This window comes from Lactuca virosa, chromosome 3 (genome assembly GCF_052849685.1).
Source record: "Lactuca virosa cultivar CGN04683 chromosome 3, Lactuca_virosa_CGN04683_v6, whole genome shotgun sequence".
In the NCBI taxonomy this organism is placed as follows: domain Eukaryota; kingdom Viridiplantae; phylum Streptophyta; class Magnoliopsida; order Asterales; family Asteraceae; genus Lactuca; species Lactuca virosa.
In genome coordinates this window covers 140,406,330-140,425,630 of record NC_136428.1, presented here as the reverse complement: position 1 = coordinate 140,425,630, position 19,301 = coordinate 140,406,330, and the positions used below count along the sequence as shown (strand labels likewise).

The 19,301-nt window shown below is 37.0% G+C and overlaps 1 long non-coding RNA gene across 5 annotated transcripts; it reads right to left on the bottom strand.

The window, feature by feature from the left end:
• Positions 1–13,637: 13,637 nt before the first annotated feature.
• LOC145166645 (uncharacterized) lies at positions 13,638–16,538 on the bottom strand. Of its 5 annotated transcripts, XR_013740642.1 has the most exons (7): positions 15,941–16,538; positions 15,678–15,817; positions 15,069–15,225; positions 14,789–14,980; positions 14,542–14,639; positions 13,954–14,219; positions 13,638–13,858 (listed from the first exon to the last, which is right to left on the bottom strand). It is a non-coding gene; the product is annotated as an uncharacterized LOC145166645 (long non-coding RNA). The 5 variants fall into 5 exon arrangements; XR_013740641.1 differs by having other exon boundaries at positions 15,065–15,225; positions 15,678–16,538; XR_013740640.1 differs by having other exon boundaries at positions 15,678–16,538.
• Between the last annotated feature and the right edge of the window lie 2,763 nt (positions 16,539–19,301).

Sequence of the window (19,301 nt, the reverse complement as noted above, 5' to 3'; positions counted from 1 at the left end):
GTAGCCTTTTATCTCATCCTCATCGTAATTCTTTAGTACAAACCAATGCAACGATTTTTTGGCCTCTTTACAAAGTTCAGGGAGCTTCTTACTGGACATCGATCGAAATTGTGGTGAGAACACAGAAAATTGCCCTTTTGGAAGTCCAAGATCCTCAATTCTATCAACTCGATTGAATTTGGTTTGCATACCCTCAAGATACACAGAGCAACATGTCAAAGATTTGTCTGCAACATAACCTTCTGATATAATTTTTAAGTTTTTCATGTATCTTTCAAAGGGATACATCCTTATCATGTGTACATGCCCTCAAAAAACGGCTTCTTTCAGTAAATGAAGAATTAGATGAATCATTATGTCGAAAAATGTTGGAGGATATATCAACTCAAGACCACATAAAATCTTCACGACTTTTGTTTTGGCATTTCTAATGTCGTTAACATCCAATGATCGTGCACAAATTTGTTTAAAGAATGTAGACAAGTCAATGATTTCTGTTGAAACATTTGTTGGGAGACATGCTCGAACCCCTATATGCAACAATATCTGCATGAGGATGTGATGATCGTAAGACTTTAGTCCAACCAAATTTGATTCAGTATCATTCACCTTCTTCTTAAAGTTCGATCCAAAACCAACAGATAGTCTCACTCCTTTAATGAATTGATAGAAACGTGGTCGATCAATTGGTTTGAAAGAGTAATTAGTATGTGGTAGTATTACTTTCTTCTTATTGTTGTCTTACTTCTTCTTGTTGACTTTCTTCGTCTTGTTGACTTTCTCTTTTGGCCATTGATCTGGCTGAATTCCCATATTTTTCAAGTCTTCTCCTGCTTCTTTTTTGTCTTTGGTTTTTTTATTCATCAGTGCAGTATTTAACACACTCTCATCCATATTTTTCTCTACATGCATAACATCTATATTGTGTTTTACACTACTACAAAACACCCTTTAATGACACACATTGTGTTTCATAAAACCCACTGATGACATCCAAATGTGTGTCAAGGAAGGCCATATCATAAATGTAACGCCCGCAGATTCGGGCTAGTCAATTTAGAGACAATGAGCGTCAAAAATGAATTTTTGATAGAAGATTATTTAGAATATGTAATATTAACCAATTTATAGTATATGTCACAAAGGTCTCGTACATATAAAGAACGCCGAAATCCGAGTTATAACGAAGAAGTTATGACCTGTCGAAGTTTTACGGCAAAACCGGCACGACACCGGGAATCGTAAAAAGTGAATTTTTAATAAACTACTTTTTAGCCTTATATATCTAAATGAAAGTTGTAGTATATGTTAAATCAAGAGCGTGCATAAAGATAACGTCAAAATCTGACTTTGTATGAGGAAATTATGATTTTTCTAAGATTTCGCATAACAGTATACAGCCCGGAATTCAACTATTAGATCGACCGAGTTTTAGCCGACATAACCTAAATGAGAATCGAAGGTCTTGTTAATAGTAGCTCAACGGTAAAAAGACAGACGAAAACAGACGTCGGATGAAGAAGTTATGAATTTTTAACGGACTTTTCCTGTCCCGGCCTGTTAAAAATATAACTTTAAAAATAAATCAAAATTAGCCAATGGAGTCTAAACGAAACTTGTAGAGTACGATCCCACCTACGGATGGATATAAACAACGTCAAAAACGGAGCTCGTATGCAAAAGTTACAGATTTTAGAAGATAATTAGTTTTTAGAGTAACCAGCGAGTGACACGTGGCGCAATCTGAGCCGCACCTTCTTCCCGACGGCTTTGCATGAGATCGCTGATGGGTTTGAGCCAAAATAACATCCTATGTGCTCATGCAAACCCTAATGCTTGGATCTAGGTTTCTCTAATTGTACATGCATTCATCCAAGACTTTCAAACCCTAGATCTAATGAGAATAATTCGAAATTAATGTGACAAATCAGATCTAGATGATTACCTCTTGTTGCTTGCTTGAATCTTCTTGTCTTTGAAGCTGAGAGTCATAAGTGTCACTTCTCTAATGGCTTACAAACACCAATAGAAAAAGAATGATCTTGGAGAGAGGTTGCAAGAGGCACAATTTCGGCTATGATCTTTCTAGGGTTTAAAGTGGCCGCAAATTGTAAGCCTTAGGGTCCTATTTATACTGAAGCTGCTAGGGCTTCAGCCTAAACCCTAATGGATAGTTTAGGCCTTAAGCTATCCAAGGAAGCTTCTGGAATAGGGCCTTATGGCCGAAATTATGGATGAACACATCCTAATTTCGTCCATGCCTAGTCCAAGAGGCTCCTCAGCCCAATACTCAACTATCACACATTTGACAGTTTAAGTCCCTGATTTTAAATTAATGTCTTTTAGCCACATAATTAATTTCTTAATTAATTCTTGTCTAATATTAATTTAATTATATGATTTCTCTTTTAATATATTATTCATATAATATATTAATAAACCATATTAATCTCTCTATTCATAAATCATCCTATCATGTTGCTTTGGTGAAGGCAACCCAAAAGGACCATGCACAACCAGGTCAAGTACTTACCAAATATAGTTACGGGCTTAGACACTAATCCAACAGTCTCCCACTTGGATAAGTCTAGTAACTACAAATGTAAGCACAATCCGATTAGCAATCGTAGCTCTCAAACACTCTGTCGAACTCTGATCTTATCAGTAACCTGTCCTTCAGATAAGGGATCTTATAATCCTCTATTCTAGATATCATGCGGACAATCACATGGAACATAGTCATACTTATTGTCCAACAGTTTGTTTCTCAATCTCAGATTCATTTGACATAGAACTTAATTGAACACATCAATTCAGTCCTGACCGGGCCCGACACATAAGTCAAATCAAATCATCGAGGGACACTGATATCGCTTTTACCCTCCTAGGATAAAAGAAACAGATAAACTTCAACTTACATGCATTTACTATCCACTAATCAAATCATACACAACAATGCGTTTTATAACATCAATTTACTTATGTGTTTACGCATTATCAATGCATAACCAATTAGCAAACAATAAACCATATATCTAGGTTTTAAGACCATATGATATTATCGTCTTGCGATCACTCGTGATAAATTCCATGAAGTGATTCCAACAAGCGTGGGTTTATTCCAATGCTCAAATCAAGTTCATAAGCACGCATGAATGTTGTAGCAAACTTTTGTTATGTCTAATACATTTTAAACAATCTACACACCAATTCATGACAGTCTTCATTCATACCTACTTCCAACGTATGAACGACCGTGGACCGTTCGAATAATCTTATTATTCAAGAAGTCAAAACATGCAAAATTGAAACAATAGTTAAATAATTAACATAAGACAGTAACATTACTAATAAATAATACTCTTTTATTTAATCATCAAATGTTAATTACAATTTATCTATTACACGTTTCTAAACTATCTAATCTAAACTAATATCATCCTTCAGCCCGATGCTCCTAGCGTGCTGCAAGTGTTTAACCCTGCTCAGTCCCTTCGTAAGCGGATCTGCTGGGTTATCTTCTGACGATACCCTCTTTACTACGAGGAGTCCTTCTTCCACCCGATTTCGAATAAAGTGATATTTTATGTCGATATGTCGAGATCTGCCGTGATCCCTTGGTTCCTTGGTCAAGGCAACCGCTCCTTCGTTATCACAGAAAATTTCCATAGGCTCTTGTATGGCCGGCACAACTCCAAGGTCTCTAATGAAGTTCTTTAACCATATTGCCTCCTTTGATGCTTCGCTCGCTGCAATGTACTCTAATTCGCACGTTGAATCGGCTACGGTCTCTTGCTTGGAACTTTTCCAAGTCACTACTCCTCCATTTAGAGTAAAGACCCATCCCGACTGTGAAGGATAGTTGTCCCTGTCGGTCTGAAAACTGGCATCACTATACCCTCGCACTTTTAAGTCATCACTCCCACCAAGGACTAGAAACCATTCCTTGGTCCTCCGAAGGCACTTAAGAATATTCTTGACTGCGGTCCAATGTGCTTTGCCAGGGTTCCCTTGATATCTGCTGACCATGCTCAAAGCGAAGGCCACATCAGGGCGAGTACAAGTCATAACATACATAATCGAGCCAACTGCGGAAGCGTAAGGTACTCGGCTCATTTTATGCTATCTCGACTTCGGTACTCGGTCTTTAAGTCTTACTCAATTTGGCATTACTTTGGATTGGTAACTCTCCCTTCTTTGAATTCTCCATACTAAAACGTTTTAGTACCTTGTCCAAGTAAGTGTTCTGACTAAGTCCTATTAGTCTCTTACTTCTGTTTCTCATTATCCTTATTCCCAGAATATAAGCAGCGTCTCCGAGGTCCTTCATAGCGAAGCACTTCCCGAGCCAGGACTTTACTTCCTGCAGTGTCGGGATGTCGTTTCCTATGAGCAGTATGTCATCGACATACAATACGAGGAATCTTACTATACTCCCACTCACTTTGACATATACACATGATTCATCCTCGCTTCGTAGAAAGCCAAACTCTTTGACTTTCTCATCGAAACAAAGATTCCATCTGCGAGATGCTTGCTTAAGTCCATAAATGTACTTCTCAAGCTTACACACTCTATTGGGATGCTTCGCATTAAGAAAACCTTCTGGCTGAGCCATGTAAACATCCTCAGTTAACTTCCCATTAAGGAAAGTGGTTTTGACATCCATCTGCCATATTTCATAATCATGAAATGCAGCAATCGCTAGCATCACCCTAATAGACTTTATCTTTGCAACTGGTGAGAAGGTTTCATCATAGTCAACTTCGGGAGTTTGAGTAAAACCTTTCACAACCAATCGCGCTTTATAAGTGTGCACATTCCCATCCATGTCCGTATTCTTCTTGAAGATCCATTTGCACCCGACCGTCTTACGACCTGGCACATTGTCAACCAAATTCCAAACTTGGTTGTCGTACATGGATTGAATCTCGCTGTCCATCGCCTCTTTCCATTTTGTAGACTCGGGGCCTGCCATGGCTTCCTTATAGCTGTTAGGTTCGTCCAAATTTATTAGTGTACTATCACTAATGAACGTATCCCCTTTGGTAGTAATATGAAAACCATAAAACTGGGGTTGAACCTTAACCCTTTCGGGACGTCTAAGAGGTAAGGACTCGTCAATTAGATCAACCGGAGTTTCCTCCTCGGGTTGAGTGCCAGTGTTAGAGGTTCCTTCATCGCTCGATTCTTGAATCTCTTCAAGATCGATTTGCCTCCCACTGTCCCCTTGGCTTATAAGTTCTCGTTCTCGGAAAACCCCTCTTCTTGCAACGAAGACAACATTGTCACTCGGTCTATAGAAGAGATATCCAAAGGACTTATGCGGGTAGCCGATGAAAATACACCGCTCACTACGAGGTTCGAGCTTGTCGTGAGTCTCTCGTCTTACGAAAGCCTCGCAACCCCAAACCTTGATATGTGACAACGAGGGAGATTTCCCTGTCCATATCTCGTGAGGTGTTTTGGCAACCTTCTTCATAGGGACTAAGCTAAGGATATGGGCGACATTATCTAAGGCATACCCCCATAATGAGATAGGTAGTGAAGCATGACTCATCATGGAATGAACCATGTCTAGTAAGGTTCGATTACGCCTCTCAGCCACACCATTCAACTCGGTGTCCTAGGTGGCGTCAATTGCGAAATAATTCTGCATTCCTTGAGATAGTCGTGGAATTCAAGACTTAGGTACTCTCCTCCTCGATCGGATCGAAGCATCTTGATTTTCCTGCCCAACTGATTCTCCACTTCTTGTTTAAACTCTTTGAACTTTTCAAAGGTTTCTGACTTGTGTTTGATTAAGTAGATATACCCATATCTACTATAATCATCGGTGAAAGTTACATAGAAGCGGTTCGCGTCTCTTGTGGTGGATCTAAAGGGCCCACACACATCGGTGTGTAGGAGATCCAATAAACCCTCACCCCTTTCACAAGTGCCGGTGAAGGGTGACTTGGTCATCTTTCCAAGTAAACAAGACTTGCACACGTCATCGTCCTTAAGGTCGAATGACTCCAACACTCCATCCTTTTGGAGTTGGGCTATGCGTTTCTTGTTGACATGTCCAAGAAGACAATGCCACAAACATGCTTTATCCATACTATTGGAAGAATCAACACACAATACATCATTTCCTAAGTTATCTACAATCATCACAGTTTCATATATTCCATTACAAGGCAATGCTTCAAAATATAAAACACCATTAAGATAAGAATAAATAGAACCCTTTTCATTATCAAATGAATATCTAAAACCTTGTCTATATGAACCATGAAATGAAATGATGTTTCTTGCCATATCTGGCGAATAGCAACAATTGTTTAAATCTAAACCTAATCCATTACTAAGCAGTAAGGAATATACTCCAATCTTGGTGACAGGCGACGATCTTCTGTTTCCCCTGATTAGATTTATCTTCCCTCACTCCGCATCCCTATTTCTTCTTAGTCCCTGCAAATCAGAACATATATGAAAACCACATCCTGTATCAAGAACCCAAGAAATAGCTTGCGATGAATCATTAGATTTAATAGTGTAAATACCTGCGAAGGATGGTTTGATCTTCCCATCCTTGATAGCTTGCAGATACTCTGGGCAGCTTCTCTTCCAATGCCCTATCTTGTGGCAGTGATGTCACTCTGCCTCCTTTGGGTTAGAGTTGGGTTTAGCAGAACCAGACTTGGCTCCACTAGAAGAGGTACCATCTTGGGACTTTCCCTTGTGGTGGCTCTTTGAGGGAGCCTTCCTCTTCTTACCCTTCCATTGCCCTATTGCCAAGACAGGGGCAGCAGCGGGAGTTAGAGTTGGTGCAACAGACTTATCTTTGACATTGCTCTCAGCAGTCCTTAGCAAGCCTTGAAGCTTGCTCAAAGTGACCTCTTCCTTATTCATGTGGTAGGTCATGCGGAACTGGTTGTAGCAGGGAGATAAGGAGTGAAGGATGATGTCGATTTCCAGCTCTTCATCAAAGTTAACATTTAACTTTAGCAGGCGATCAACATATCTCTGCATCTTTTGTAGATGAGCGGTAAGGGACTCTCCATTACCCATTCGGGTAGTGATCATCAAAGTGATGATCTCATACCTTTCTTGCCTCGCACTTTGGTGGTACCGGTCCAGCAAGTCTTGATGCATTTCATAGGGATACATGTCCTCATAGAACTTCTGGAGTTCTGCAGTCATGGTCGCTAGCATGATGCAATGGACTTTCGTGGCATCACGCTCATGGGCCTCAAAGGCAGCGATCTCTTCAGCAGAGGCAGTGTTGATGTTGATTTCCTTCAGCTTCTCATCGACGACATACTCTTTGTCCTCGTAGCGAGTGACCATTCGGATGTTGCGGATCCAACCATTCGTGAATGAGACCTACTAACGGTAAGACTAGCGTTTAAGTTATATATATATATATATATATATATATATATATATATATATATATATTAATCTTATAATATTATAAAGTATAAGGTTGAATTTTAAAACTTGTAAAATTCTAGGGTTTGAAATTTAAATAATTCAAATTAAACATTCAATCACAAAATTTAAATTTCAAAATTTGAGGACAAGTTTTGAACCTTTCAAAACATAAAGGATCAAAAAACAAATAATTTAAATTAAACAATTAATTTAATGATTATCTAAATTTGACCTAATCAATTTTATTTACAAGATAATTCAACAATTAATTCAAATAATCAAATATTATCAAATAATGAATTTATTATTCAAACAATTGGTAATTATCTTTTGATTTGGTAAGGATAATCTGACAACCCGAAATTTCTATCCTGTACAACATTTCAATTCATTAGAAGTCAAATCAAATTCTGAAAACTTTCAAGCTTTTTGGAATAAGTTTGAGTATTTTAGGATTAATACTTTAGGAGATATCAGGAGAGAGGATGCCCTAGGGTTTATTGTGCAACAATAAAGTCCCGACACATCAAAAGTTTAGAGTTTACGGCCGTAAACCCTAAGGGAAAGGGGTATATAAGTGGCACTTAGCCATTTTTAACACTTTTCTACTTTTTCAAGAACAAATCTCAAACTCTCTCAAGTATCATCCAAAGTTTTCTTCAAGATCTTCATCTAGTAAGTGTTTCTAGCCCTTTTAAGTTAGTATATCACTTAGTCTAGTGATTTAACACACATCTATCCGTTAGATCTTTCCAAAAGGTTGAATCTTCAAGTTTCACCAAGAACACCAAGAACACACACTAGTGTTCTTGGACTTTTGGCTCATTCAAGCTTCTATATTGTAAGTACTTCTATCCTAGAGTATGTTAAGGCTTCATACACTTCTTTACATCAAGAAAACATAAGGAAACACCAAGATCAAAGGTGTTTACGGTCCAAGAACACCTTGGACCGTAAACCCTTCTTAAGGGGCCAAAGTGGCCCTAGTCCCTTCTTTAGCCTTGGAAACTAGTCTAGACTCATACCTTAATGTGTTTAGGACTTGAAAACATCAAAATACCATCATCCATGGGGGTTTACGACCGTAAACCCAAAGGGAAATGGTCTTAGGGCCTTAAATTCCTTTTAGGAGTGAAATGGTGCCCTAACTTCTTCCATAGGCTTATACTTCAAGTGGAAACACTTCTAAGGACTTAGAAACCTTCAAATCAACAAATGGTCAAAGGAGTATGAGTTTACGGCCATAAACTCATGGGTTTATGACCGTAAACTCAATGAGTTGAGGTCAAGAAAGCGTAAACTCCAATAAGGGGTTCCTTTGAACCCTAAACCCAATAGCTTTGTCCTACAACACTTAGATGCAATCCTTGGGACTTATAACACCTATATAAGGTGTTTTACATGTCTTAGGATGTCTTAACTTTGTTAATTAGTTGTTTAAAGACTAATTGAATACATATATGTGTATTTATATGTTAACTAGAATCATTGTGTGTGTACAAGTCTTCACTTGACACCTAGCAATCCTATCTCTTCAGTTCATCCAAACCACTCACTACAGGTGAGTTCATACCCCTTAATTAACCTTTTAAATGTTTTTAAATCCTTTTATGGGGGGGGATACAAGTTGATCTATTATAGTTATTATATCAATCACATGTGATTAATAACTAACAAACAAGTGGTTTTCTTCCTTTTCAAACTGTTTTACTAAACTGTTTTACTTCAAAATGTTTTACAAACTCTTTTGCATAACAAATGCTTTTACTTAAACTCTTTTACACTTATATCCTATTCAAATGCATGTCTGTATATGTATAGTTATATAAGTAATGTTTAAAGGACTTAGAACGGCTAGCTCGCCTTGTTTCCTTTTCCTCGTTGGGATGTGGCTTTAGGGTATCGATTATCCGTCCGAAGGTCGTCTAAATATTAGTTATATATCATGTATACATATATAGTCATAAAAGTTTCTTCTAGTCAATTCAATACCCTTGGGTAGCAAGGGTATACATCCACATCATATTACTAGTAAGCTACTATAGGTGTAGCTTAGGGAGTTCTAATACTATTACTAGAACAATGAATTACAATGAGTCAGTTCATACATGAGTCAATACATGCTAGATAGAGAAAGAACACACATTATAGCTAGTACACAGTACATTACAATACAATACAGAGTGATGAGAAACAAAACATACAGGCTAGACAGAGGGAGAACATACAATACAGCTAGCACATTCATTACATATACATTACTACAGTTATGTGAGCCACGTACGGGGCATGACACTACCTGCCATGACCGTGCATGTATCCAGAATCTCCTTAATTGGGGAGCGTATGAGTTTGTGTATAGCTATACTGGATTGACTATCCTACACCTTGCTGCTAGCTACAGTGAGACTTAAATGTCTATGGGTGTCAAACGTCATTTTTTCTCCGACATCTTACATTGTCGCGTTCTATAGTCGGTAGCAGGATTACAGGCCGATCACATGGTACTTTAAATTATAATTGATTTAAGGTAGTTAGTACAGCAATAGTTATTCATTATAATACTATAGTACTATTTCATTTCCCCATTGCATTCACTTTGTGATTTTCACACAATAGACAGAAATGCTAAAACTATATTTTTGGATAAATGATAGTCAGATTTGGGAAAATATACACTCTTACAAGAGACACACACAGATACTAGATGCCTTGGTAGAAGGCTACTTTCAGTAGGAAACATAGGGTTTTCTAGGATATTCAAAACTTTTACATACTCACACTTCAAATACTTACAAATACATTCTTACAAATACAGACACTAATATACTTATGATCTCACCAGCTCTAAAGCTGATAAACTCTTTCAAAATAACTTGTATTCTCAGGTCACCAGTAGACAGGTACAGGTGCCAGGTTTTGAGAAGCTGGAGCTCGTTCAAGACTCCTCTCTTATTTTGATGTATATTTTTGGTGTCTATATAACTTGACAGAACACACTTGTATAAAATTATATTATTAATGCAATGGATGATGTTGTTGCTTGTTTACTACTTTACATTGTTGTGATACTATACATGACGTCCTCCATCATAGAACGTTTCCGCCGTTCATAGGTTTTGGGGGTGTGACAGATAATCATAAAACAGTAATAAAATTCGGATTTTATTAGTCAAAAATGATTTAGGCAATTATCGCTAAGCAAAACTGCAAGAAATCCCGAAATTCCCTCTGTCTGACGCTCCGACTCGCCGAGTCCCCTTATGGACTCGTTGAGTTCACCCTACTCGTCGAGTCCACATTGGGACTCGCCGAGTTCATAAGGTAGAGAGCACAAAAATCAATTTTCAAGAGAGGATGAACAAGCAAGGCATCAATACAATAGAAACCAAACAAAGCTCTGATACCACTGATGGGTTTGAGCGAAAAGAACATCCTATGTGCTCATGCAAACCCTAATGCTTGGATCTAGGTTTCTCTAATTGTATATGCATTCATCTAAGACTTTCAAACCCTAGATCTAATGAGAATAATTCGAAATTAATGTGACAAATCAGATCTAGATGATTACCTCTTGTTAGTTGCTTGAATCTTCTTGTCTTTGAAGCTTAGAGTCACAAGTGTCACTCCTCTAATGGCTTACAAACACCAATAGCAAAAGAATGATCTTAGAAAGAGGTTGCAAGAGGCATAATTTCGGCTATGATCTTTCTAGGGTTTCTAGTGGCCGCAAATTGTAAGCCTTAGGGTCCTATTTATACTGAAGCTGCTAGGGTTTCAGCCTAAACCCTAATGGATAGTTTAGGCCTTAAGCTATCCAAGGAAGCTTCTGGAATAGGGCCTTATGGCCGAAATTATGGATGAACACATCCTAATTTCGTCCATGCCTAGTCCAAGAGGCTCCGCAGCCCAATACTCAACTATCACACATTTGACAGTTTAAGCCCCTGATTTAAATTAATGTCTTTTAGCCACAGAATTAATTTCTTAATTAATTCTTGTCTAATATTAATTTAATTATATGATTTCTCTTTTAATATATTATTCATATAATATATTAATAAACCATATTAATATCTCTATTCATAAATCATCCTATCGTGTTGCTTTGGTGAAGGCAACCCAAAAGGACCATGCACAACCGGGTCAAGTACTTACCAAATATAGTTACGGGCTTAGACACTAATCCAACAATCGCGACACGTGGCACGTTACGCCCAACGTAATTTTGAGTACGCTTAGCGTAACCCTTAAAAACCTATTACACTCAGCGTAATACTTGAGTATGCTCAGCGTACTCGGCTCTGACAACCTATAAATAGAGGCGTTTTTCCTCATTTTTCTTCACACCTTTTCTCAACTTCTCTCCCAAATACCGCCAAAGCCTCAAGGATTTTCTCTATCCTTTCTTAGGAGTTAGCAATGAGTCTCGGAGCGCCACAAGGCCCCGAGAAGAAGAGCTTTCGCTCAGAAGTTATGCCCGCGCAGAGCCCGGTTCTTCGCTAAACACCCTTGTAAGTGAATTATGCTTACCCTACTTTAAGTATAACTTATGTTTAAGTTAATTATCGTTATTAATAACCTATAAACAAGATTTATCAGTGATTCCAAGTCATTATACTGATTGATCTACTTACGGGGATGGTGTCTAGGCTGTGATTTAGTGAGGTGTTTAAAGTGGGATTTCCAAACAGTATACTTTGTATACCAAACGGACCCTACGTCGGTTATGATCCTACCTGGTTGTTCTTTACATGATAGATCATGAATGTAGAATTTGAGTTAATGATGAATCTAGACTAATAATTAGTCGCAATAAAGATTAGACTAAAACTTAGCGATAATAATGCAAGGTTTCATCAAAGGAAAATAGAATCGTTAGAAGCGAAGCGCTGCCCGAGATTGGAATCATCACTTTAACAAGTGAGTGCATAGTTACCTTCATCTTACACATAGATATGAAGTATTTTATATAAATTACGTGCTATGTGTGCATATTATCGGTATACTTGCTATCTATGCTGGATGAAAGATTTTATACATGTTTTAAATGATTTAAACTGTATATGTATTTTATATCTACGAATATGTTGGGTAAAACATGGGTAGATGGACGATAAGAGATGAAAGATGATATGAGTAAACATTGGCAGCTATAAACTTAGTGTTTAATAAATAACATTGGCAGCTATGGACTTAGTGTCTGTTAGATAAACGTTGGTAGCTATGGACTTAGTACCTATTAGATAAACGCTCGTAGCTATGGACTTAGTGCCTGTTAGATAAACGCTGGCAGCAATGGACTTGTTGCCTGATAAATGAACATTAGCAGTTATGGATTTAGTGCTTTACGAATGAGCATTGGAAGGTATGGATTTAGTGCTTGTCGTATAAACCCTGGAAGCAATGGACTTCGGATTGAACGAATGTAGGATAAATGATTCTTAGGGTAGACTCTTAAGAATAAAGAAGATATTGGAGATAGGTAATTGGGTTAATTGTTTGATGATTAAACATAATAATTATATTATTGTGGATTGAAAACCCTGTGTACTCACCAGGTTTCCCAACCTGACCTACTCAGTTTATTTGTATCACAGGTGTCGATATGAAGTTACATTACACTGAGAGATTAAGGAGATGTAAATCACTAGTGATAATGAATGTAAGTACTATTTATGCTTATGTTTCTGTATTGACGATGACATCCCAATGTTTTAAAAATTAAAATACATTTCTTCGGAAATGCTTGATAACGTATTTATCATGTTTTTTTGGGAACAAATTCCGCAACACTTTTCTTTAAAACGTTACTCTGATTTCAAAATAAAGCATAAACAAATCGGTCTTTTCTGGCCGTGAAAATGGGGAAGTCACAATAAAGCAGGAAGAAATGCATTTGTGTGTCGTCTTATTATGATGCACATTTACCACACACATTGCATATTAAGGAAGACCCTATCATAAAGGAAGACGACATGCATTTGCGTGTGATAGTCTTACGACACACATTTATGACTCGCATTGCGTATCATTGAAGCCCCTGTCATAACGGAAGACGACACACATATTTGAATGTCATAATTTTAAATGTTTCAAAAAATATATAGTTTTATAGATTTACTAATTTTTAAATTAAATGACAGTTAATGTTCTATCATACAAAATAACATATTATACACAAGAAAAGACAATCTTTTTCACATTATATAAGTATTTCAAATACAAATAATCTCTCAAATGCTAAATAAATGTAATACATTGCATGTTTCACATATGATGTCAAAAAATCCTTGGTGTCATTGGTTTGCCACCAGGTGTACCAAGTAGAGGTAAAAATGTTAAACTTGGTATCTTGGGCAGCTGCCACCAGGTGGTATGGATGACACGTAAACCCTTGGAGTATTAGCTAGTTGTTATGCTATTTAGTGTCACACTGAATAAAATAACCAATTCACCTTATTAATCAACTGATGTTGACTAATATAAAACAATTAATGAACTTACTATTAAGCAAAGAAAGAAACTAACCATATTGTACTTTGAAAAATGCTCGATCATAGCATTGTACTTCAAAACAAAATCTTATTAGGTGGTTCACTTATAATAAATTATCATCTAACTATGAAAGTCGGATGCTACAATAAACAAGTCAATGAAGATGTATTCTTTTCTTACAACTGCTGGCGACTAATCAGACGTTGGTAGTCACACAATAAAGGACTAAGCTCCTTCAGATCTCTAAATATTGATTTTGGGGAAGAATTTTGCCAATGTTCACAAAGTACTTCAACAACCTGCAATAATTATTATATATAATAACATAATTTATTTCAGTCACATATAAAAAAAAAGATAAATAAATAAATAAAGATATTTTGACATGTTTATTATTAAATGATTTATTTCCATTTATCCTTGATGCAAGTTCAAGCATATACAAAACACAGCATGTAAACAATGATAATGATAAGCCCTAAGTCTTTATGGTCTATCAAAGGAAAGCCCGAATGTTTAAAGCAGCTCATGACCCAAACAACTAACTTCATGGTGATCCATGAATGGGAGTTTTGTCTTCTGTATTTTTTAATTATCCGTTTGTTATGTCTAGACCATTACCTGTATGCAGGAGGGACAGGGTAGTTGGGGACAAAATTTTTCTGTTTTAGAAGTAGGCTGATTATTGGTGAAATAACTTTTCTTGTGAAAACCTTCACCTGAAATAACAAGATGAAATTACATTTGTAAGATGAACAAATATAATGGTAGCAAATTAATTCTTTTGTACAAATAGATACATTAACCTGAACATGATTTTGTTTTAATAACAATACAAAATATATTATTTTTTTATATTATAGTATACCAAAAAGTGAAGGAAAAGTATCAGCAACCGGCGATATGACACAACTTCTTCACTTACTGGAGAATAAAGAGTAGTTATGAGTGTTGTACACTGTGGGGCATCTGGAGGCAAACATTCACCATAAGGCAAACAAAGCATCGCAGTAGCTTACAATTCAAGGTTTGTGGGTTCCATGGATTCATAAATATTATCCTATTCAAAATGGTAAAAATTCAGAATTACCGTAGAAAAATTCAAACATATAGGGGTAAATCCGTAATTTTATAATTTACTCACTTACTAGCAAAGCCATGGATGCAGATAATGTTTCCCTAGCTACACGATTTGCTCTCTATTTCTCTTTGTTTGAAATGTCTTGAGGGTCAATTCTGGCATTTTCCAACTCAATTTGTAGCCGGTTGCAGTATGTTGCATCACAAGAGTAGTACACGTTCTATCTAATAACATTAACATAGATTTTGTTATTTAACAAAATTTGGAGTAAATTACACGAATAGTCACTATGGTTTAGTGTAATTTGCGTATTTGTTCCCTAACTCGGAAGGCCCCCACTGTTTGTTTTTGTTACGCGTTTGGTCCCTATCTTTCCTAAAAATACTATTCTAGCCTTGATTTTTTAATTTATTTTAAAGGGTAAATCACACGGATGGTCGCTGTGGTTTAGGGTAATCTGCATGATTGGTCCGTAACAACTTTTTTTTAACTCGGTCCGTCCCTACTTTATATTTTTGTTGCACGCTTGGTCCTTGTCCGTTCTAAAATGACTAATTTACCCTCATCCATTTCTTTTTTAATTAATGTTTTATTTATATATATTTATTTATTAATTATTTAAAAAATAAAATAAATTAAAATGTAACCCATCCCTATCCCCAACCCTCCTCCCCACCTTACGTCCGGTCACCGGAAAATTACTTTTGGGCACCATCGCCACTAACCTCCGATCACTGCCCCCAAAAAATTACTTCTCGCCACCACCACTACCAACCTCCGGTCATTACCAATGCTACAATTAAGAGCCCTAGAAATCTGAAATTGAAACTGAACCTAGTTAAGCAACAAAGACATTAAAACTAGAAATCAGAAATTAAGTTCAGATGAAACCTATAAATCAGAATTAAAATTTGAAATCAAAATGTTTGAAACCCTAACACTTTCATGATGAAACCCCATCTGAAACAATTAATGAAGCATATCACATTTGAATCCCGTCATGATGCTCTCAGATTATCGGTACTTTGTCAACCCTTCCTGTGAATATTCCCAATAACAATGAGCAGGGATTTCGTCGATGCTATGGGAGAGGGAGACACACAGGGAGGGGGGAAGAGAGAAAGAGATAAACACAGAGAGAGAGATTTGGTGGTCGTTTCCAATCTGCTTTCTGTGTTTTAAACCAAATGATTGTCGTTTCATCGAAATATCGTGACTTTGGAGTGTAAATCGGGGCCGATGGCGCCTTTAGAGTGGTTTCCGGCGAAGTAGATAGGTGGTGGATGATGTCGACAGTCGACGGTGGCTCTAGAGTGCAGATCGACGCTTTGCGACCGCTCGATGGAGGCTTTAGAGTGGCTTACATAGAGTATAAAGGTGGTGAGGCATGGTCGGCGGCTTTTGCTGAGGTTTCCGGTCGGTGGTGGTGGCCTGGAAGTGGTGTCCGGCGATGGTGGGTTTAGTTGTCCATTAGGGTTCTTGAGTTTAAAGAAGAGGGAAAGATGCAGTGGTAAGGAAGAAGGAATGGGGATGAAGATAATAGGGTATGAAGGGATGATGACGATTATATACATTTTTTTTATTTTATTTAAGTTTTTTTTAAAATTTTTTAAATTTATGTTTTATTTATACTTTATAATAATATATTAATAATGAAAAATATATATATATAATAAGGGTAATCTTGTCATTTTATGTCTACCAGGGATCAAGCGTGCAACAAAAATATAAAGTAGGGACGATCCGAGTTAAAAAAAATTGTTAGGACCAACCACGCAGACTACCCCAAACCACAGGACCATTCGTGTAATTTACCGTATTTTAAATAAACACACCCCCAAACCCACCCCTCACCTTAAGTTATCTACCCCACCATTTTTTCCTATTTAAATAATAGTTTTTTTAGGTAAGACAGGGACCAATCGCGTAACAAAAACAAACAGTAGAGACCAAACGCGTAACAAAAACAAACAGTAGGGATCTTCCGAGTTAAAAAAAATAAGTTAGGGACCAAACGCGCAAATGAACAGAGTTTCTGATGAATGTTTTAAAGGCTCTGCATGTATATATATATGACTAATTAGTTCAATCAAAATTAGTAGAATTTTCTCGAAAAAATTTACATCTACCAGATAAAGAACTTTCACTTAAGATAGTTTCTGACCCTATACATCAAGGTGATTACTTATATTCAATACTAGAGCATTAAGAATTTAGATATAAAGACTTCAGTTATATATCTCTTAGGGAGGAGGGAGTCGTTCCCTTCCAACCCACAGAACCCACTATCGCATCACTTTTTTTCTCTTCTTTTTCTTCATCTTTCCCAACCCACAACACACGGAAATCCTATCTTTCTCAACCCACTCAATTAAAAAAAATACAAAACAACTAAGGTACAAGTTTTAAAACACATGATACAAGAGAAAATGAGAGAGACAGAGAGAAAGTAGAGAGAGGTGATGAAGTGGGTTAGTGAAACCAATTAACCAACCCGTTGAAGCGGGAGTGGTACCGCCGGTAACTCTATTGTTAATAAAGATTTTACCTTTGATTGTTTTGTATTTTTTTTTCAATTGAATGGGTTGAGTGGGTTCAAAAAGATAGGGTTTCCATGCGTTGTGGGTTAGGAAAGATGATGAAAAATAAAAGAGAAAAAATGATGTGGCAGTGGGTTCAGTGGGTTGGGAGGGAATGAATCCTTCCTCCCTTATATATGACATGTGATAAAGAAAAGAGTAAGATTAAGAGTAACAGTGAGACTTGCTACTTGCTAATAGGTTTTCAAAGAAAATAATTAAGAGAAATGGTCCCACTAAACATACTAAGGACCACATACATGTATTTCTTTGAAAGAGCAAGAGTTATTGCAGCACCCAAGCCAGATGTTGCCTATACACATCACATCACAACATATGTCATGTTTTTCCTGCCACAGGAAGCACCTTATCTTTTTCCTTCCTTTTGTTCACAAGATCCTGTAAAAAAAAACTATTTATGATTTGTGTTATTGAATTTATCAGTTAAAATATATTAGAGCTTCTTCACAAGGTGGATTGATCAACACACCATGGAATTGCAATGCAAATGAACTCATTAGAACACAATTTCTCATCGAAGATCCCTGGACCAGAAAATTCTGATGGATCTTTTGGAGGCCACCAAAGAAGTCAGTCATCAAACTCTCAGGGGATTGGTTTATAAATGGGACTTCCATCACAAAGGCTAAATCATGCCTCACAAGGGCTATGTAGACCAATAAACCGACCTAAAACACGAGAATTAATACCTTTCAATTTCATGAATAATTTCAATCAGCAGTAGTTGACCAAATAAAGGAGGGCATTTAATATGCTAGAGCTTCGAACAAATGAATTAAGAGATGTTCTTACATGCTCAAATATGTTAAAGATCTCGACGGTTTATCCCTTTCTCACGGAGGATACAGATTGCATCAAGATAATTCTTAAAAAGTAACAAAAGACGATGAAGGAATCAGATGGAGTGTCGATGTCGGTAAATGTTGATTCAAGCCCTAGAAATTGCACCAAAGGGATGGGGAGCGGAGGGAGAAACGATTTTTAGTGTAATATGGAGGAGGTTTCTTCGAGCCCTAGAAATCACAAGACATCGAAAATAATGAAGAAGCTAAGGGGGTGTTTGATAGTGATGTATGTTCTTGTTCTAGATGTGTAGCAGAAAGGCATTGTGATTGAAGGGTGTTGCAATCAGCAATGATTTTGGGTAGACGGTAGGTGAAGCGAGGAGGCCGATCGACGTTTTTAGAGTGAAATTGTATATTGGAGAGCTGAAGAGGAGAGAATCATAGAAGCGTGAAGTGTGGATTGAGTTTTTAGGGTTCAATGGTGGTGATGATGGTTTACGGTTTGAAGAGAGAAGGGAGTGAAAGAATGAACTAAAGGAGAGATTGCGGAAGCGATGTACTTCAAAATTTAAAAATTTCATACGATTTCATTTCCCCACTTTAAAAATGTATGTTTGAATAAAAAATTATAAAGTGAAATTTGTAGATGACGCGCGTTTAAGATAAGCGCCCTCTATGTTTGCAATTGTTTGTTTTGGACACTAATTTTAGGGCACGCACAAATGCGTGTCCTCAATCCTTCAAATTTTGGAAAGCCGACTTTACTTTTAGGACACAAAAAAAATATGTATCGTAAATCGGTGTGTGTCATTGTTTGCATGTCATTAAAGGGTTGTTTTCTAGTTGTGTTAGCTCGAGGGAAGACCAATACTGAAGCTCAAAAAGAAGATACTATGTTTCGTCCAATTTAACTAA